The 12,515-nt window shown below is 40.3% G+C and overlaps 1 protein-coding gene across 1 annotated transcript in view; it reads right to left on the bottom strand.

Annotated features, from left to right (window-relative positions):
• Positions 1 to 12,515, bottom strand: part of ATP10A (ATPase phospholipid transporting 10A (putative)) — a 196,016-nt gene that overhangs the window by 169,594 nt on the left and 13,907 nt on the right. The window lies entirely within an intron of this gene.

The following is a 12,515-nucleotide window of genomic DNA, read 5'->3' as shown; positions in this document are numbered from 1 at the left end:
GGTTTGCCTGCCCCCTCAACCGATGTTAAGGAAACCATGGTGGCTGTGGTCTCAAAGAATCAATGGTTTCTATTAATAGTTGACCCATCGGCAGTCTATGGTACAGCCATCATTACAATATACCATAAAAATTGCTATCTTTACAGTATACAATGTTTCAAATGTTTTTTTTTTGTAAATATAAAATCGTGTTGGATAAGTGTTAAAAAGATGTTCTTGACCTAATTAAGTCATATAAAAAAAAATAAAAATAAAAATTTCAGAGCAGTTTTTGGAAATAAAATGTGTCAGTTAAGTGGTTAAAAGGCGAAATCAACCTGGTTTTGCCCTTCAAAAGACTATTTTAAAACATCGGGCAGTCTCACATGGGACTCGCCAATGCCTGCAGCCCGCAGGCTATTACCTATACCACCAAAGTCATAGCAAAAAGCCATAATCTACAAGCTGTGATAGTTATCAGTTCTAAAAAAAAAAAAAAAGGCACAGATAAAACAAATTAATTTATATTGTGTGGGAGTGCAGGAGTGCGCATCCTTGATGACATATTCACTGCACAATTGAACGATATCACAATCGTTCATGTTTCTCGTGTAGTGTGAAACATGTTCAACATGAGAACAGAAAAAAGATTATGGATACACATATATTGTATCTTACAGCGCAATCACCTAATTGCAACATTGTTGTTTATTAAAAGTAGGCAGAGTTAAAACGGTTAATTTGAAGAAGTTTCATCTATGATAAGGTTATATCCGTATAGTAACTACAATCTCTGTAGGATGACCGGTGGAAATTAATAGTTTCATCTGCCTGTTGTATTAGTGCGCTGGGAGATTTGTTTACAGTATGGCTTCATTTAACCATTTTTATTCTGACCCATGTAATATGTCATTCAGTCTCATTATCCTCCCTTATCACCAAGGGCTGAACTCACAGTATAGGAGCACTGCGAAAATGTAGTAAAAAAAAAATATATTTTTTGTTACACCCAACTTCCTTGAAAACTCTATAAACCCTAGAGGGCCTTTTTTGTTTTTCTTTAAATAGTTTGTGACCCAAGAAAATACTAAGGGGACAATCCAATAGGATGGGAGTCCCATTCTGGTGAGAATCAGAGCAACAGCAGCCATGCTTTACGGCAGCCTGAATTTGGGCTGGTAGCACGCCGCGAGAAGTGCAAGATGTGGTGCCGTTACCAGTGTTTTAACTCTGTGGCAAAGGCAACTCACACCCTATGCTACCAATTGACCCCTATAAGTGGAACAGTGTTATAACAAACCTGCATGCAATTACATTAAATATATTAATCCCATAACACATCACCCTTTCTATAAACCTAGCTTTATACTATTTTCACCTGTGTTTTAAGCAGATGTGTACATGGAGTCCTTTTTTGTGTAAAAGAAAAAAAAAATTTTTTTGCTGCACTGACATACTTTTTTTCAGTGTGATCATTTAGACTTGTCGTCATGTCAGCTGGGCAAAATAATTTAACTCCCTGCACTTGAGTCAAAATTCCAAAATGTTTGGGCCTCCATCAATAATTTGTAAGGGTCCCATACACCATTGCTGATGGAAAACATGGCCGCTGCACCTCCCGTTATTATGGTAGTCATATCTTTATCCAGCTTGTCTTGTGCTGTAGACTGTATAAGTCTAGACAGGTTTTTAAATATAGACACATTGCTGCACTACATGTAATTTATTGTATAAATAATCTATTTCCCTTTAATATATTAACATTTCAAAGGGTTAACACTTATTTATCAATTTGTAAAATTATAGCTAGTAAAAGGTAGAAAACTTATACAGTACATGCTGCACATTATCTTAAAGGCACAATATTACATCCTTGATATCATCACATCCAAGCTGTCTGCTTGGGTCCTTTTATAAAGGACAATGCAATATCAACATTATGAAAATGTAGTTTATCTAAAGGGGGGTATCCACTAGGCGATTTTGACAGGCGATTGCACGATAACTACGTCGTAATTGGGCATGTAAATGACAAAAACAACCAGCGATGCGTGTGCCCGCTGGTCGTTTTTGCCATCTATCATCGCCCGTACATGCTTGTCAACCTGACGATCCTGTCAGGTTCAGCATGTACGGGGAGCAATAGAGAGCACCTCTCTGCCGCTCTTGCTGCCACCGGACCTCTCTGCAACACACGGGAAAGGAAACAGTCAGTCACAGCCTGATGATGCTGGACACTCACAACGTGTAAGTGTCCAGCGTCATCAGGCTGTGACTGTTTGTTTCCCTTCCCGTGTATTGCAGAGAGGTCCGGCGGCAGCAAGAGCGGCAGAGAGGTCAGTGTCTTCATCTCTGCCTAGACTGAATGAGTGAACGTTCAGTCTAGGCACATAAGTAGATAAACAAACGACAGCACGATTGCAATGTCGTAATCGTGCTCTCGTTTGTATATCTAGTAGTAGATACCTGCCTTAAAACTGCTGGTGTTTATTTGTATGTATATTTTTGCCACATATTGACGAAAAAAAAAAAAAAAAATTTATATATATATATCACTGACATTTGTTTTTACAGATCAAAATGAGGCCCAGAATCTTACTTGGCTTTCTAATGTGTACATCTGTGAGTCTTTTGGAGCATCAATAAAGGGTAGATCACAAACAAACCTTTTCCAAAAATTAGAAAAAAAATATTTATTTTTACATGGATGCTGACATAAATTGGAATATTGTTAAGAACTATTTAAAACAATAGGCGGAAAGACTAACAAATGTTGACTTATTTGGCATGGCTACAGATGCATGTTCTTCAACAATGTATTTAGTCTCCAGTTTCTACTCCTCCCAAAAAAGAGAATTTGTCAGAATAAAAAAAAAAAAAAAAAAAAAAAAAGGGGGGAAATCCTTGCTGTGAGAGGTCTCTTCCACAGAACAGCTGAACTATATACTTGACTGCATGTAACCTAATGCTGCAAGCACGGGAATAACTAGGTATTTGAAGGCCCCATAGCAAAAGTTTGTAAGAGCCCCATGAACCACCAAATGGTGAAAAATGTATATAACACATGTAACTTGTAACATGTGGCCAGGAAGGTGGGGTCGCCCTCACCTCTGGGCCCCATAGCAGCTGCACCCCTTGCACCTATGGTAATTACGCCCATGGCTGAAAGTGCTGGGGAATGTTTGCTCATTGAACATGTACAAAGATACAGTTAAATGTTACACTGTGAGCTAAGAATTCAACTTTGTAGGTTTTTATTTCACACAAATTAGGCACTTTGCAAAAGTATGCTCTACGGAATGCAAAATAAAGTAATGTACAGTTGTGCAGCAGATTCAAATGTTCCTTAACATTTGCTACACAATATGACCTAATTGTACATTTATTATACCCAAATAATATCATGTCTACATAACAGCTGTGTTACTTAGAACCACAAAGAGCTGGAATTCAGAATTATTGACTGGCGACTGAACTGTATTGCAATTACTATTTCTGGTTTTCTATTTTGACAAGTGAAGGACACTCATGAGTCCTTGTTTTCCCAAGAAAGACACAATTTTTATTTACTGAAAACATTTAACCCATTATACCTATTTTATTAGAATTTGGGCAACTGATACATGAAGATTAGTCAGAATGGACAATGGCTGCTGTCCAACATCACTTCACATGCAGCAGTAAATAATGTCATGCTCACGGGCTGAGCTACGGAACGCTCTATGGAATATATGTATACGAAGTATGCAAATGATGCAAAGACTAATTTGGAAATTAATTCCAACAACAACGTATAGGTACTCCTGGGAGGACTTAGGGTTAGGCACCCCCAGGAGAGATTAGGGTTAGGCACCCCGAGGGTAGGTTAGGGTTCTTACGTGCCCCTGTTGGAATGTCCTCCTGTCAGGATTCAGTATGAGAACCGGCGGCTATTCAGCAGTCGGTATTTCATACAGATTCCCCGCAAAATAATGGACTATTTTTATCTGTATGAGGAGGATACACAGGACTTTAGTGCAGTTTTGGTGCCCAACTTTGTATGTATACTTCTTTTGAGCCATGAACGCTATCCCTTTACGCAAAGGTCATATATAAAACAGTCCTACTACTAGTAGAAAGACACAAGTAGAGCTCTGCAGCTGGCACATTGACAGCCTTCATTTGCTGAAACTGAACAGGAACATTATTATACCAACACAAAAATAGACTGTATGAAAATGTGGGGGGAGTACTCTGTCTGCCCTTGCCCCTGGAGACCTGCACTAGCCAAACAACAATCCCCTCCCCATCTAAGGTCCGTATTCAATTAGAAGCGAAAAGCAGTTTTCAGCGAAAAAGTATCATGGATGGCGGAAAGTTATCGCCATAATCAATTCCAAATAGTTTTCGCATACGCAACAACGCAAATAGGCGAAAAATATTCGCCTATGAATAAGTGGTGAAAAAAGTGCAGAATTGCTGTTTTGGGGTGCAAACGTCGGGAAAACACTCAGCACCTTTGGGACAGCCCCCCATAGCATAACTGCTTCAAAAAATCCTAAAAAAAAAAAAAAAAAAAAATGAGCATCCCAAAAAATGACTTTGAAAAAAGGGGGCGAAAAAGTCCAAAGTTGGGGTACAAACTTAAATACTAGCGAAATAAGCTTTTGAAGGGTCTGCAAGTATGGGGGGAGGTGGTTTTTAGATTGCAGGTGCTTGCTGAAGGTGCGTTAATTACGGTTTTAAAAACTTCACTTTTGCAAATTTTAAATATACTTGCACCCATTTTCATGTACCTCAAATTTACTGGGACTAGTTATTTTCTCAAAAAAAAACCAAAAACTGCCAAATGCTATTCTGCACCACTTGTGCAAAGACGCTAATTAGCAGCTAATGAGAACATTTAAGTACCCCAAATAGCTTCAGTAGGGCTATTCCGGGGCATCTACATTGATCCCCAATGTTAGTGTATCTTTTGGGGGCTGTCAGGCTGATTTCCCCAAACCCGACAGCACTTTCCGCCATTTGCGTTTCCGCGGGTTGGCATTTTTGCGTCCTTTGGAATTGAATAGGGTGAATAGCGGGGGCGCACCCGATTAGTTTCCACATACAAACACGCAAAGTAGGCGGAAACTAGATTCCGCTGTCGGCTGCGAAAATATTGCGACTAATTGAATACGGCCCTAAGCAACACTTGGGTGCCCAAACTGGAAAGATCAAGCAATTCAATGTTTAGGTTGAGAGGACTGGGCCAGTATCTGTATGGAGTTTTTATGTGCTTACCGCGTGGGTTTCCTCCCACAATCCAAAAATATATAGTGGTAGGTTAATTGGCTCCTGGCAAAAAAGTTAACCCAAGATTGTATATCTGTGTATGTGTGGTAGGGAACAGAGTGTAACCACTACTTGGGCAGGGACTGATGTGAATGATCAAATATACGCTGTGAAGCACTGCAGAATGTGTGCTACATAAATAACCGCTAATAAATAAAATGTGATCACAAGATTACCACATAAATAAGACACTAGAAATGTTGTAATGACCATATTTAAAAGGTCTTGCCAGACAATGATCAACTAGATTCCATTGAATTTTTTAGTATAGCTGTGTGCATGTGGCCAGGATTTTTTTTGTTATTCTTGTATCAATTCTGTGCAGTTTTAGCATTTCATAAAGTTTTGGATCTTCAAAGTTGTCTAGTTACACCATCTGCTGTGTAATGTGTCCTGAGGATTTCAGATAATGGGGGAGATGCATCAAACCTTCAAGACAGATAAAGTCTAAACATAGCTAGAAGTTGATTGGTTGTTATGGGCAATCATTTATCTTGCACAGTCCATAAAATGACAGAAGCCGATTGGGTAACTTCTCCATTTTATCTCTTTTGAATGTTAGATACATCTCCAATGTGTCTACCACAGGTTATATCAACCACAGGGATAGCCTTCATAATAAAATGTGAACTCGCCAGTAGCAAAGAATTAGTTGTACAGGTTGAGTCTCCCATATCCAAAATGCTTGGGACGAGGGGTATTTTGGATATCGGAATATTCCGTATTTTGGAATATTTGCATATCATAATGAAATATCTTGGTAATGGGACCCAAATTTGAATGCATTTGCGTTTCATTTACACCTTATACACACAGCCTGCAGGTAATTTTATACAAAATTTTTAATAATTATGTGGCTCAAACAAAGTTTGTGTACATTGAACCAGCAAAAAGCAAAGGTTTCATTATATTGGTCATGCTAAAAATATTCCGTATTTTGGAATATTTGGATATGGGAGACCTCATTTGCAGTTGTGTAATTACCAAATATACTCGAGTATAAGCCGAGTTTTTCAGCACATTTTTTGTGCTGAAAAAGCACCCCCTCGGCTTATACTCGAGTCATGCCCGCATGGTATGCTGCTGAGTAGCGTACCATGCGGGCCGCGGTGCAGGCTGTGTTACTGTGACACAGCCTGCGCCGCGTGTGTAGCGCTGACCGGACGAAATTCGGTCAACACTACACACTGCTAAACACACAGCCGCCGGAGCTGGCAGCTATGTGTTTGGTGTAATCAGCAGCCGCTGAGAGTCTGTCAGACTCTCAGCGGCTACTGCTGCTCCCACTGCGGGAGCCATCTTCCGGCTCCTGCAGTGGGTAATGGGAGAGACGTCGTCATGACGACGTCTCTCCCATTATGCAAAGCGGCGGTGGAGCCTGTAGCAGCGTCGGGACCAGGAGCGGGGTTACAGGTAAGTGTTTTTTTTTTTTTTTACATTTCTTTCTACTGGGGGGGCTACTACCGGGGGGTACTACCAGGGGGGTATATCGCTACTGGGGGCACTACCAGAGGGGGGGGGGATTAATAATGGGGGCACTACCAGGGGGGATGTTGCTACTGGGGGCACTACCAGGGGGGGATATTGCTACTGGGGGCACTACCAGGGGGGGATATTGCTACTGGGGGCACTACCAGGGGGGGATATTGCTACTGGGGGCACTACCAGGGGGGGATATTGCTACTGGGGGCACTACCAGGGGGGGGGGGATTAATACTGGGGGCACTACCAGGGGGGGGGATTAATACTGGGGGCACTACCAGGGGGGGATGTTGCTACTGGGGGCACTACCAGGGGGGGATGTTGCTACTGGGGGCACTACCAAGGGGGGTTAATACTGGGGGCACTACCAGGGGGGGATTAATATTGGGGGCACTACCAGGGGGGGGATTAATATTGGGGGCACTACCAGGGGGGATGTTGCTACTGGGGGCACTACCAGGGGGGGGATTAATACTGGGGGCACTACCAGGGGGGGATATTGCTACTGGGGGCACTACCAGGGGGGGATTACTACTGGGGACAGTACCAGAGGGGGGATTACTACCAGTAGCTGCTGCATTTCCCACCCTAGGCTTATACTCGAGTCAATAAGTTTTCCCAGTTTTTTGTGGTAAAATTAGGTACCTCGGCTTATATTCAGGTCGACTTATACTCGAGTATATACGGTAATCATTTATGCAAACCTGTTTCAAGATCAATTTGTAAAGACCTAAAGACAATGGGTTTTTGAAGCATATTTTTTTTGAATAAATGTAAATAAAGTCTGCAAATCTTCTAGTTGAATGTGTGCATTACATATAACATCAAAGTAACATTCATGGACAAATTGGTGTGAAAAGATCACAACAAAACAGGTGTGCCAGGAAATATAGATGCGGATACAGCACTGGAAGCCATTCATTTCCCAAAACATACATGAACTTTGTAGAAAATAGCTGTCAGGTTATGAACAATGTATTTTATCTTTTCCACTTCCAATCTAAAAGTGTTTTGTGTTCTATATTTTTTTGGATGAATGAAAATATTAAATAATGAATATTATGCCCCTCAGTACTTAGAGTGTCAAATACAAAATAATAAGATACTATCTAGCAATTCTAAAGAAACAAATCTATGCTCTCTCACTACATGAAAGGGCTCAGATATACATGTGTCTCCTTATTTGTTACCAAAGGGTTACATTAATAGTAAAAATGTTTTTTTTTTAAAGTAACATTTTTAAACACTTCCATTGCAATTTTTGCTGTAACTTTTTAGCACCTAAGTTGCTACTTCTCACTAATGGAACACTTCTTAACACCTTAACTGCTACATATCACTCACTGGTGGTGTCCTGGGACAGTTTGGTTGAATTGACCCAGAGGAAACCCATGTTCTGGACTTGAACCTTAGGAATGTTAGGGACCTACCGGATGAGTACACTTTGACGTGCTAGGTGGGCATGCATTTTTGGACAAACGTGCTAAAAACTTCATTTGTACTCCATGTTAAATTGAAGAGATTATACTTGTTCCGATTGTCAGTGTTCATCTACATTTTTCTTTTCTCTGTGCTTCTCGTTGATGTCATCGTCCAGTCATCGATGCAGCATTGTCATAAGGGCATAAAAACACTGGATGAGTTACAGTATGTCACTCATTCAATGTTTAAAGGCCCCCACACACAGAACGATTTAGAGGCCGATCCGACGGATTGGAACGATATAGCCAGTCACTCCTCCAGATCTTTCTGCATGCACAAGAGGCCTGGAGAAGCAATAAACGTTCACATGTGGGTCTATGGGGGACAGGGCATATAAAGAACGGTCGGGAACCGTATCGCTCTGTGGGTGGGGACCGCCCGATAGGTCATCGTTGGATTATTGGTCGCAACGCTGGGTACACAGTGTGGTTTAGGCACTAAAAGGTGAGGGTTAGGTTTAGGCAGAGTCGAGGGAGGGATAGGGGTCGGAGAATGGTAAGGATACCTACAGACAGGTGTCGATCTCTTAACCCTGTCATGATGCAATGACATCCTGTACTCAACCCGTTTGGAAGTGCACAACTTCAGCTTCAGCCTGCTGAAAAACTAATTTGATGGCTCTTAAGATCTGTTATGTCCAGCTTTCAGCCTGGCCATACACAACTCAATAAAACATTGTGTTATACTGATAGCATGATATCATACTGTGTGAAAATATTTGTAAAAACACATGGCGCAATCGCACTGCGCGCCATAGCATAAGCAGGCACGGGGAATCACATGGCGCGATCAGCTACAATGTAACTGAGCGCATCTGTATATTGATTGGTCACGTATACAACAAGTGACTGCCATTTTAAATGCTGACTGACTGAATTGTTCTTAGTCTTTTTAGCTAGTGTATACCATAGAAAACATTATTTATCCGCTACCATATTCAACGGAATCAGTATGTTACACCGCCGGCCGCATATCCGGTGGTTCAAATCCCGGCAGAGCCAGCCGGACGTGGAAGGAAATCCCGATCGTCTGAAAAGGTAAGTATTTCCTAACCTAATCTACCCCCTAACCCTCCTTTAGGGTGCCTAACCCTAACCTGCCCCCCCCGTGCCTAACCCTAATCCCCCTTTCCCTGCCGTCTAAACCTAAGTCCTCCGGGGGGAGCCTAACCCTAAGTACCCCCCGGGGGAGCCTAACCCCAACTCTCCCTCCCCGTAGCCTAAACCTAACCTCCGGGTGGGTGCCTAACCCAAAGTCCACCCCCCGGAACCCTAAAGCTAACCCTCCCCCCCCCCCCCTAGTCTCCCAGCGTAGGTTAATTGACCCTCGCCGGGATTCTGTAGTGGAGATGCCGACTGTCGGCATAGCGACCGCCGGCATCATAAAAGTATACCTATTCAACTGCACTTCTGTATATACAGTGCTACATAAATCTGAATTGGAGTCTTCCAGCTAATTGTTACTATTTGATACTATTTTTTATACACAGTTTTGTGACAATTTATATATACATTGTTATTTAATAAATTGTGTTTTATTTTATCTTTGCGGGATTGGAGTTTTCTAGTTGTTAGTTTAGTGTTTTGACAGGAGATTTGGCGCTGTCGCTTTCTTATTTGTTATTGTTGGACTAAAAGTTTGCTCATCCAAAATTCCAATATGCTTTCTAAGATTTTCTAACCACCATGGAGCCAGTGGTTGTCATAATATTTTGACTTTTCTGTGACAGATATGTGCTATTTATTTTAATACAGCCCTGTCAGTGTATGTGACAGGAAACAGAAGGTATTTTAGACTACTAGCCAAACAATAGTAACTCCAAAATAACAGAAAACATGACAAAATACCAGATCTATGAACATGTTCTTATATATTATGGAATAATTTATATATTACATATATGTATAAAAAAATAATAATTTGAAAAAAAAAGGTAATTTATACATTTACATGCCATTATAACTGTTTTTGAATAGCACTATATATAGTATCTGATTGTACAATAAAGTTATATAAGCATAAATTCAACTCATAAAACAAACATTTATAAATCTATAATATTTATAAATGAGAACGTCCGTTTGTCAGATTGCGATAAACTCCGCAACCACTGAACCAATTGTTATGCGGTTTTCACCACTGTGTAGGTAATTTTCCCAGGCAGGTTTTAGGCTGAGGATCATCACGATCGGTAGTCAGGGGTCTGTGGGTGGAGGCTCCACAGGGAGGGTGCCCTGCACTGCTCAAGTCTATTATTTTAAGCCCTGTCCAGAGCCTGCAGTAAATAGGGCAGCTGCCACCTGAGGAGACCTATTACTAAAGCACTGGTGTACCTGCTGTTAAAAGATTTGATGTGAAGTGCAACTCTGGGGGGGCTAGGAGGAGAGGTTATAAGTCCTGGTGAAGGAAAGTCACAAAGGAGGCAGATATTGAAGGTGCCAAGCTAATGTAGAGTTGGACACAAGAATTTTTCTTTTGCAGTGCGTACAAATTTTTTTTTTGTGTACACTAGTAGATTGGAAGTGCAAAATTCAACCAAACATTCTAATTTCGAAAAGGGAAACAGTTGAGGTATAGTATAGTACAGTAAGGTCATGTTCATGAAAATGCAGCTCAAAGACACATACACCACACCTGTCACAAGACGTATAAACTTGCAAGCGCTCAACTCCTGATACCACATACACACTGAACAGCCACTTCTGATTGGCCAAGTGCCTTCACCCCCTCCCACTGATATATACTAATATTAGTGCAGCTGCTGTGATATTTGCATTATTTAATTTCCATTGGCAATCTGTGCCCCAAAAACAGATTCCCATTTGATTTTTTTTGCAAAGAAAAACAATGGATGTCTGTATTTAAATGAACTTTAATACTTTTATTTTGTATGTGCTTCTGGATTTAATTGCATTTCACATGGTAAATTAATGTTTGATACTTCAATAAAGTACTCGGTTGTGTATGAATTGTGTATTGTAACTTTTGCATTTACTACTAAACTTTGTCAAGCCACATCCCCGGGTGTAAACCTGGTGCATATATTTCTGTTTTCTGTTTTTACGCTACCTTTTCAGAGATTGATCACTCGATAAGCTGTGTAAAATATATTTTTGAAGCAAATACTTGCCCAGTTCCACAGAATGCATATTTTTACAGTACAGACAAAAGTATTAACTTCTGTAGAGAACTTCCAAATAATTGGTTCTTGTTTAATGAGAGAAAAGCTTAGACATTAATGATAAATGGAGAAACAAGTCATCTACTGCAGGAAAGGTTAACAGAAGTCAACCTGAAGTTCTGTGATCTTCTCAAGCTACTTCTAATACCTAAATAGCACAAAATGCATTCTACCATTATACTAAAGTATTTTTGAAAAATCCAATTTAAAGTCAAAGAAACATTATTCATGGTTTTAAAGGAAACCACTTATTTCAAAAACGCAGAAAACACAAAAAGTAGGAAAGTAATAAAACAAAAAAAAAAATCTAAAGAAATTATAAATAAAATACAAAAAGGAGAAATTTAATTTAGTTTTGAAATCATTGTTTTTGCATGTCTGATCCGGATACTACTATGTGTATTACAAAAGCCACTCATATGTCACCTTTAATATTGAAAAGTTCCATGGAATTCATTGTCAGTTACATAAGCAGTTTGCATTAAAGCTGGTTACTTATAAAACGCTATAGAATCTTTCTAGATATTTTGACATATACCTTCTTCTGTATAAGTTTCAACCGAATGTACAATAGTTAACAACGCACATACGCATGTGTGAGGAACGTTTTAGTATTGGCAAGTACAGACACTGCATTCTGTGGGCCAAATGTATAGGTTGAATGTGAGAGTTTAGTAGTAAACTCACATTGGTTGAGTTTTTTCTTCAAAATGTGAAAAAATATCTGGATGAGAGTTTAAATTGTGAGAGTTTTTGGAGTCTAAAAACATGCAAACATGTTCTTAGACTCTATTACATTTCAGCTAAACTCTCACCCTATTACATTTGGCCCTAAATCTCAAACACAGCATTTACTAAAATAAATGCTGGGGAAAGCACAGAGAGTAGTCCCACAGTGTGGGGCTACACACACACACACACACCATCACTCCACCAGACAGTTGACACTAGGGGAATTTAAAATGTTTGAACCCGTGGGTGCTACTAATGGGCGTCTGACAGAGCAAGTAAATGGTTTCTCCGATCAGGAGTGAATACCACATACGTGCAAATTTCTGCTCGCATCCTCCTGAGGTGG

The sequence above is a fragment of the Taudactylus pleione genome, unplaced genomic scaffold, assembly GCF_031769625.1.
Source record: "Taudactylus pleione unplaced genomic scaffold, aTauple2 ptg000609l, whole genome shotgun sequence".
Lineage (NCBI taxonomy): Eukaryota > Metazoa > Chordata > Amphibia > Anura > Myobatrachidae > Taudactylus > Taudactylus pleione.
The sequence above is the reverse complement of the archived record's forward strand: the minus strand, read 5'-3'. Positions and strand labels throughout refer to the sequence as shown.